This window comes from Magnolia sinica, chromosome 2 (assembly GCF_029962835.1).
Source record: "Magnolia sinica isolate HGM2019 chromosome 2, MsV1, whole genome shotgun sequence".
Classification (NCBI taxonomy): Eukaryota; Viridiplantae; Streptophyta; class Magnoliopsida; order Magnoliales; family Magnoliaceae; genus Magnolia; species Magnolia sinica.
In genome coordinates this window covers 99,982,158-99,991,063 of record NC_080574.1, presented here as the reverse complement: position 1 = coordinate 99,991,063, position 8,906 = coordinate 99,982,158, and the positions used below count along the sequence as shown (strand labels likewise).

Here is an 8,906-nt window from a genome sequence, read left to right as displayed (position 1 = left end):
TAATATGCAAGCCTTATATGTGAATGACAAATTGTGAGACCTAATAACCAACACAAAAAATTTATAAGGATACGGAGATTTGCTCACAAGAAGACCAACATTGTTTTATTGTGTAAAAGAGCACAAACGGTAAAAAGAAAAACAAGAACCAGCCAATAATCTTCAATGCATTATGAAATCCAGCTCATAGATAAGAGCACTAAAACAAGAACCAACCAATAATCTTCAATAATGACAATTGAAGAGGATTGAAAATTTAGGATTTTCTGCATTCCTTTTCTCTTGAATTTTAAAGGAGGCCCTTTTGAGAATTTGAAATCCAGGATTTAAAAGAGTCCTCATGATTTGGATGGTTCAGGTTACATGTAAGAATCTCCGTATATACATTTATGCCATGTGGAGGTGGATGGGTCATGCCATGGAGGATGATGACGATTTCTATATGAACAACTACCCCTTATTTTCAAAAATGACCTACTAGTGTAAATAAATAAAACAGGAGTCCAAAAATTCACCCAAACCGGTAGATGTCACTGAAGCGTATAGGAAAACCGAGAAAGAGAATTTACCTGGATGACAACAATGTTATGCCTCTTACTATCATCTTTTCACCCAAACAGATGCGGTGACAAACATAGCCCGACGAGGGGCCCACTTCAAGCAAGCCGCCACACCAACAGAGGTATTCTAGGATGCCACCTGTGAAAGAAATCAAATAGCAACACCACCACAACCATTGATATTAGCATGAGCACTAATGTAGTTTAAAACAAGTTACGTACTTGTAACAACATCAACATAGTTTAAAACAAATCAGACCATACCAATCAATATTGTGGTGACCCAGATTTTTATGAAAAAAAGAAAACGAAAAAAAAAGAAAAAAGAAAAAGAGAGGTATGATAATCCAGGCAGTCCATATTGTTGACCCAAATGTGGATGGAGAATGACCCAAAAATCACATTAAGCAAACTATAGAAGCCAACTTATCTGATTTTTCCCATCAAATTAGAAGAACTTACCATCTTTCTTTTAACCATCCATTTCGTAACCATGATCAGATGGTTAGGATTGCTTGATTGGTTGGATTTCAAGCTATGATTAAACCATAATTCATCCAACAATTTGGACGGCCTGGATTGCCATACATGCATCGTGCATGCCACATCTAAGGAGGATGCCACCGCCATTTTAAAGGTAGTGGTTAACTGCCACCAGAGTCTTGTATTTGAAGAATACCTCATTGCATCTGCTGATGCTTCATGCATGCAAGGTTCCATCTTCAGAGCCTGCAACAGATGTAGACACTAGACTCAGTGCTGGTACTTTCAACTAAAGGACTTCCAACATTGAAATAAGTTTTCACAGTAAAACTGTTACTCTCTACAGCTAAGATAACTGAACTGCTGATAGAAAAGCAAAACAAAGATAAACTACAGTAAATAAGCTGAGCGGTTTGTTGGAATTACTGGGGGTAACTTTAGAAAGCTAAGGGGTAGTTCTTTAATTTCTGAATTTAGAGGAAAAATAGTGGCACTGGACAAAAATACATTTGATGTACGACAATAAAGCCAGATTCCTTGCCAGTTTAGCACCATTTTAAAAATGGCGGTGACTCATCCTCATGTGTTGCATTGATGTACAGCTGCCCAGGCCATCCAAATTGTGGGTCTTATTGTGCGTGGAGCATATCTCTAAAATGACACTAATAAATCAATCAAAACCATTTCAAATCAACAGCTATCAAATGGATTATTAAAGTAGAATAGTGAGTGGCCCAAATTTGAAGGGAAAAATCAGATGATTAATATTATCTTCTCAGTGCAAAATTTTAGGGATGATCCATCAGCAGTTGGGTCGGGGATTTGGACAGACTGGATTGCCTTACAACCATGCTACGGGCCCGAGAAAGAGAAAATAGAAATCAAAGAAATGATGCTCATAATAGAGCTCCTAACTTTTCACCTGCATCTGTTAATGCATATATAGGATAAAGGTCTACAACCTGATTGCTATCAACACCGCTAGGCATCTAGGTAGCATTATTTTTCTACAAAAAAGTAGATCAATAAAAAAATATATACCCAAGAGCATGGCATCCACCATTAAAAACAGTATGAGAAATTAGACCCATTAGCCTACACTTCCTTCCACCACTATAAACCAAATTGAATTTTCATTCAACCTGGAAAAACTGGCATATACATAAGAGAGATGAAGCCAGACAGTAAAAAATACCAATTTAAAATGCTACCAGCAAAGAAGAATGGAAAATGTACCAATCACTTTCATAGAGAATGACAACATCTGCAGTGGCAAGGTTGATACCCAGACTCATGCATCAAGTAAATGCAATTTTGTTTGAGATGATGCATAACAGAAGACCAACAAGTTTCCTTCTCACCCAAAAAACAGACCATTCGTTTTAAAAAGAAAAAAATAAAAAATAAAATCTGAAATGGGTCTTTTCTCTATTTTGTCTACTCTTGAGAGGATTTGTGAAAAAATGAATGAGAACCAGTTAGGATTTTATTTTATTTTATTTTATTTTGTTATTATTTTTTAAAATTTAAAGGTGAATACACACGCTCGTAGTCTCTTTCCAACTGCATTTATAACTAGAATTTGGTGAGTCTTCTAATGCAAAAAAACAATTCATTGAGCAGGGGATGACAAACATAAGGGCAAAAAAAAGTATCCTACAATCTGATTGTAGCTCAGATTGGGAAAACATGTTTTTAAAGATCCTTGTGCTAATAAAGTTCCATGTCAAACAAGAAAAGACCATCCACAACTTGCTACCAGCTAAAAACTCCCACAACTTGCTACTAGCTAAAAGCTCCCACAACTTGTACAAAATAACCAGATTAAGTATCTGATAACCATTGTTTAATACATTACTAAATCGAATTGTATATGCTAGTCCAGTAAAGTGGAAAGAATCAAAATGCAAATGTCCTTCCTCATTATGCATGCTAAGAAACATTATTAATTTTTTCCCTTTCTTCTTAAATGCTTGTTTATTGAAACAATGGCAGAGCAGGATTCATGTAGCCAACCCCAATTAAATGAGATAAGGGCTAGATGATGATGATGAGGAACATCTGCTGCCAAGGTGTCATTACACTTTTTCCTTTTGTTTATGTTGTCTTTTAGTGTTTAAAAGCCAAAATTTGCCAGATAAAAAATTCACAATCTGTAGAAGTTATTAATATTAAGGTTTGCTTGCTAAAAGACGAGAAATAAGGAAACTGAATGCAACAATTGCACCTCTACAGTAGATGTGTTCCTACCATGAAATCTTTTGTATCCTCCTATAAAACATACCATGTTGAAATCGTATTGTATTTCTTACTGAAAAGCATTTAAAATTGGCAATATATCCTCATGTCAACATTTCTTTGGTTGTTGCAGTTCATGGCCAGAAATTGGAAATACTTGACATTGTTTCTAAGGAAATAAATACAAGTAGCATAGCATGAAATTGTTAAAAAACCCTCTCCAAAATGCTTTGTACAGACTGTCAAATGTACTAACTTGAACTCTTTTGTTACAGGCATATTGCAATGCCCCATCAAAGTTGTTTTCATTAAACTGCAATAAGATATTAATAGAAAAGAAACTCTAATATTTATACTCCGATCTTCACAAACGAATCCAAAATCTTCCACTTGACCAAGTTAGTCATGGAAAAAAAAAATTCTTCCAAAAACAAAAAAGGCCCAATTTGGTAGACACCTAAAAATGAGCTCACCTCATTTTATTTAACAGTAATTATGTATTAGAGACTTTGATCTCATCAATACCATACATACTTGAACAAGTGAGAAGTTTGTAAAAGATGATTGCATACTCAAGGAATTTGATGGAGTTCGCCAACAACATATCATGATCAAAGATAATAGGTATATAGATATAAGACAGAACTCACCTGGAATTATGTAGATCCAAGCATCTTCCTGTTGCAGTAAGAATCCCATTAACATTTCGTCCATCAGGCCCTGCAGGTGCAGGTGACTAGGTAGAACGGCTTCTCTGGTTTATTCGGTCACCCACACTCGAAGAACCCCATCCAGGAGCTTTGGTCGGTCGATAGAAATCAAGCTTGTGCTCTATTTTCTTTCCAACTGTTGTCATTTGAAGACTTCTCAATAGGGGAAGAACTCCAAACAGGAGATCTTGTTGGTTGATTCAACTCATCTTGTCCTCTGTCTTCATTCCAACCACCAATATCTGAAGATCTCTCTGTATGGGTACTCTTTGGGTTTTGACTACCCAGACAGAATTAGATTGACCATGCATCTTGTCCTTATCCTAAACATGTGGTTTGGTAGATGAATCATTCGGTTGGTTCCAACAATTTACATCTTGGGATTTAGCATCTTGAACCCTCTCATTTCCTACATCATTTGATTTCCAACCTCCCCAGGGAGTAGATTGATCAGATTGAACTGGTTACTTCATTGCTTACTTCTTTTTCATCAACATCCACACCTAGACATTCATTGCTTACTTCTTTTTCACTAGAAATAGTGCTTACCAAATGGAGGAAATCATACACATCTATTACGACATCTAGATTTGATGCCACCTAGCAAAAAGAAGAAAGAAGGCAATTCATATTTATGCTTATGAAACAAAGTCTAATAGTTTACACAACTAGGTTATTAAACTAATAAATTCTAAGAAAAATAGCAAGTGCCAAGACCTATGGCATAAAAAATAAAAATAAAAAAAAAATCCTTGCATGGATTAACAATCAAACAACAATGGTAAAGGGAAGAAAACTAACTTCTTTCTTGCTCTACATAATCTGGAAAGGTGTTCCTGTGCCAACGACGGCATGTTTATCCCAAGAACATGATGCAACTATACTGGATAGTGAATCCGTGTGACACCTTTCAGCTGCTCTTCAAAACATTTAATTGGCCTCTGCATCCATAAAAATTATTAAGATTGGTTAAACCCTTACCAATAAAAATTTAGTATCGCACAACAGTAATTCGTCCCTTGAACGTCATGGAATTTAATATCAACAGACATTGGCAGGACTCAATATTAATCCATCTTTACTTTAAACATTGGGCATTAAATCAAGACTTTTTAGGTTGATTCTCGAGTTATATGCCACATGTACAAGGCCAGGCTAGGCACGGACCTAGGCTCATGCCAGACCAAAGTCCAAGATGGGCCTAGCACAGAAGCGCCAAGCCTAATCCCAATACCAACGATTGGTGGTGTAGGCTTTACCAGTCCAAAAATTCATAAAATCCCTATTTTCCACTTAAATGTTTTTAATCTATCTGATTGATTAAGTGAACCTCACATGCCCAAGGAATTGATATTTTAGAGGAATGGAGCCAGTGGTCTACATTCAAGATGGATGGGTTGCTCTAGAAAAAGAATTCTATAGATGAACTTGACTTCCATTTATACAACAGACCCATTCACAAATTGCAGAAGTATCAAGATCGGTGAAATAATTTCCTAGAAGTTTGTTAATTCAACATCCATGTATAGCCCAGTTCCTCTATACACTCAAACACATGCCAATCTGGCATACTTGTGAGAGATCCAATACCCACCATATAGATTCCTTGACACAAAAGTTAAGACAGCAAAAACTCATGAGCAAGGCATATAGTATGAGATGAGTAGATGGAAACCATCCATTTGTTTCACACATTGTAGCTCACCTAATGAGTGGATGACCTCATTTTTGGGCCAGGGTCCAGAAAAATCTACATGACGAAGTCCACATGATGCATAAGCCCAGATGTTTACCACATGGTGCCAACTTAACATGTGTGCTGGCAGGTAGAGGGGCTGCATTATAGGCACATCAAATTTCTATTTTTTCTTTTTTCCCTTTCCCTTTCAGGCAGTAGTTTTGGTTGGAAGATAAACTTAAAGCTGCAAATTCAATTTCACACATTTATAGATCAGAGTTATCATGCAAAATGTTGGCAATGAAAAATTTCAAACTGCTCAACTAAACACAAGCAAAATAATTATTATTAAATGTTCAGCTATACATAGGTGATTAAAATCTAATGAAAAGACATCTAGTAGATTTAACCAGATAGACGGGTAAAGCTGGATGCAAAATCTCAATCCCAAATCCAATGATTCATGCTAGGGAGATAGAAGTCAAGCTTGATTACCATTTTCCCTTGAAACAGAATTACAGAGAAATTGAATCGAAAAATGTGATACGGTTGACTCTTATGGCATCCTTTCAATATGAGAGTACTAAGTATTACCACAACCTAAGTTACACTATTACTTAGAACACAAGTAAAATGCACATGCATTCCACGGGCAATTCTTTGATTCAAAAGTTAAGGAGTCAAATAATCAAATGGTTAGAAATTCCCATCTCGAGAACTTTTATGTTATGACTGTCATCCATATGGTGGGGCCTACCTGATGCATGGATTGGAAATCCTTGGCAAATAGGAATTTCCACATTACATATGGGAATTTCCCAAAAACATCTGATGTGCAGCTATACAGATCATCGAAATTGTGGATCTCATAACTCATTATGAGTGGAGCATCTGAAAAATCACACTGATTAAGCAATCCTTACTATCTGATTGATGGCTATCAAGTAGATGGTCAAAAGTAAATAGTGAGTAGTCCAAATTTGAAGGTGTTAGAAATGAGAAAAAAACAAAATTACATCATCATCATAGCTGAATATCGAGTTTGAATTCTAAAATGTTTGAAGATCTAAACAAAATTACAAGTGACTTTTCCTATAGTTTCATCAATTCCAAAAAAGGAAGCTAATAATTAGAAAAGCTTGATTTTTTTTTTTAAAACTCAAATTATCAAGATTCAAGAATCACATTTCATTGGTCATGGCTTTTAAAGGTATTGAATATAGTTTTTTTTTCTTTTGTGGGCTTTCATAAATTTTCTTTTCTCTTTTGTGGGCTTTCATACATTTTCTTTTCTCATGAAAGGGATGACTTTTTTTTTCCTCATTCAAGCAAAAGACAATGCTTAGCCCAAAGATCATTCTTTCTTGAAATTTTCTCAAACCTCAGGACCCTTCGATGACAATTCACAAAATGCAATATAAATGTCTTATCTGGATTGATCATCTGTAACAAGGGAGGTCCTTGTGGGCATACCACTATAACAAGAAATGGTAACAAAACAAGAAAGTTGATAAGGTAGAGTCATCCCTTTACTGCACATGGGTTATGGTCAAAAGTGAAATTGAGACCGTCCATCTAGTAGGACCCATCTTAAATCCTAATCCCTTCATTTATTTATTTTTTTGGTTATGTAAACCTAGCCTAAATATCTTCAGACTGTTGGTTTGGAATCTGCCAACCAGATGGCTAGGATCATCCAATTTATATATTTTTAATCATGTTTCATCAACAACAGGGGCAATTAAATGAACAAATTGAATTGGCACATCACCCCTGTCATGTGTACTATGGAAAGGTCTCTGTAATCCTACACTAGTTCCACCAGTTTTGCCATAATTTCTTCTTCTATTAGAATTATTATATGACTAAAAGCACAACTGATGGGGGTATTTATTGAATCAGTACTGGGTCCGTACACATACATACCTGCTTCTTCTTCTTTTTCTTCTTCTTCTTCTTCTTCTTCTTCTACGACACCTTTAAGAAGAAAGCCTAAAAAGGTAGAAAAAGATGGAAGTGAGGTTAGAAATGTCTTCAAAGGAATTTATAGGTGGTTTTGACACTTGAATTTTGAAGAATCTACATCTATAGTAATTGGATTCTTGAGAATTTCAGTTTGTCAAGTTGTGTTTAACACCTTTAAATTTAAATAATCTCTAAGAATATGAAAAGTAGCTTTTTAGAAAGAATTGTAAATGACTTAAAATTAGAAATTAAACTTTGGCCAAATTCCAAATTGTCAGAAGTGAAAATTAGCTCTAGAATTAAATTTTAATTTCAAAGGACAATAATTTGAAAATTAAATAAATTAGAACTCTTTAAATGTCATCAATGATAATCAAGCACTTGACTTATTTAATTATTTGTCTATTGCATAGGTGGACATTTATTGCCGAGGCATTGGACATTTCCCAAGAAAAGAATGGATACAGGACTTACCTTCATCAAATCCATAATTCCAGCCATTGGATCTTTTCTTTATCCATATTTGGCTTCAGCTGCAAAATAATAAAACAAACCTTATAACCATTTTCGAGACAAAACCACACAAGTTGGAATGTATAGAGCTGTTCAAAGATGATAATTTCCAAGGTACCCAAGTACCTATGTGGACATATACATTCAACTATAATTCATAAAACAATATCAATTTCGGTTTTCATCATCCAAAGACAGGCTGACTCTTTGGCCCATTCAACCCATCCTAAAATTCTTCCTGACTGTGAGTTAACCCAGCGCATAACCAATGTTCCAGATACACTTTCAATCTGCAGTAGAAAATCCTGAGAGATGTGAGATGTATAGAAGAAAAACCAACAATTAAAGAAAATTCAAACAGCCAAGAAGTATATCTGACTCTATCTGTTTGCCTACATATATATATCGGTAAACATGCAAAGACATTACTGTTAGGAAATGTTGAATCTGATCTTGATACACATCATTTGAAGCTATCCCTCCTGTAAAAAATCAGAATTTCAAAAATACCAACACTAGTTGCAGCATCAGAGGATGATTAAAAGCTTTCGATGAAACTAAATCTATGAACATAACAGTAAAATGTAAGTGGTCTTTCAACTTATTTGATTGTTGAGCGCAACAACAAAGTGTCGGCCCTTACTTATTGCATAACACCACTCTTATGACACAAACAGAAACAATTACAAGGAATCTAAGCTTAGACAAGGACTAAAAGCAATCCAAAAATAAGCAACCCATAAATCATCACAGCTGTAC

At 35.2% G+C, this 8,906-nt stretch overlaps 2 long non-coding RNA genes across 2 annotated transcripts; both read right to left on the bottom strand.

The window, feature by feature from the left end:
* Window positions 1–543: 543 nt before the first annotated feature.
* LOC131229711 (uncharacterized) lies at window positions 544–1,296 on the bottom strand. The gene is made up of 2 exons (XR_009163555.1): window positions 1,240–1,296; window positions 544–699 (listed from the first exon to the last, which is right to left on the bottom strand). It is a non-coding gene; the product is annotated as an uncharacterized LOC131229711 (long non-coding RNA).
* Window positions 1,297–4,010: 2,714 nt separating this feature from the next.
* Window positions 4,011–4,961, bottom strand: LOC131229707 (uncharacterized). Its single transcript, XR_009163553.1, has 3 exons — window positions 4,793–4,961; window positions 4,541–4,591; window positions 4,011–4,400 (listed from the first exon to the last, which is right to left on the bottom strand). It is a non-coding gene; the product is annotated as an uncharacterized LOC131229707 (long non-coding RNA).
* Between the last annotated feature and the right edge of the window lie 3,945 nt (window positions 4,962–8,906).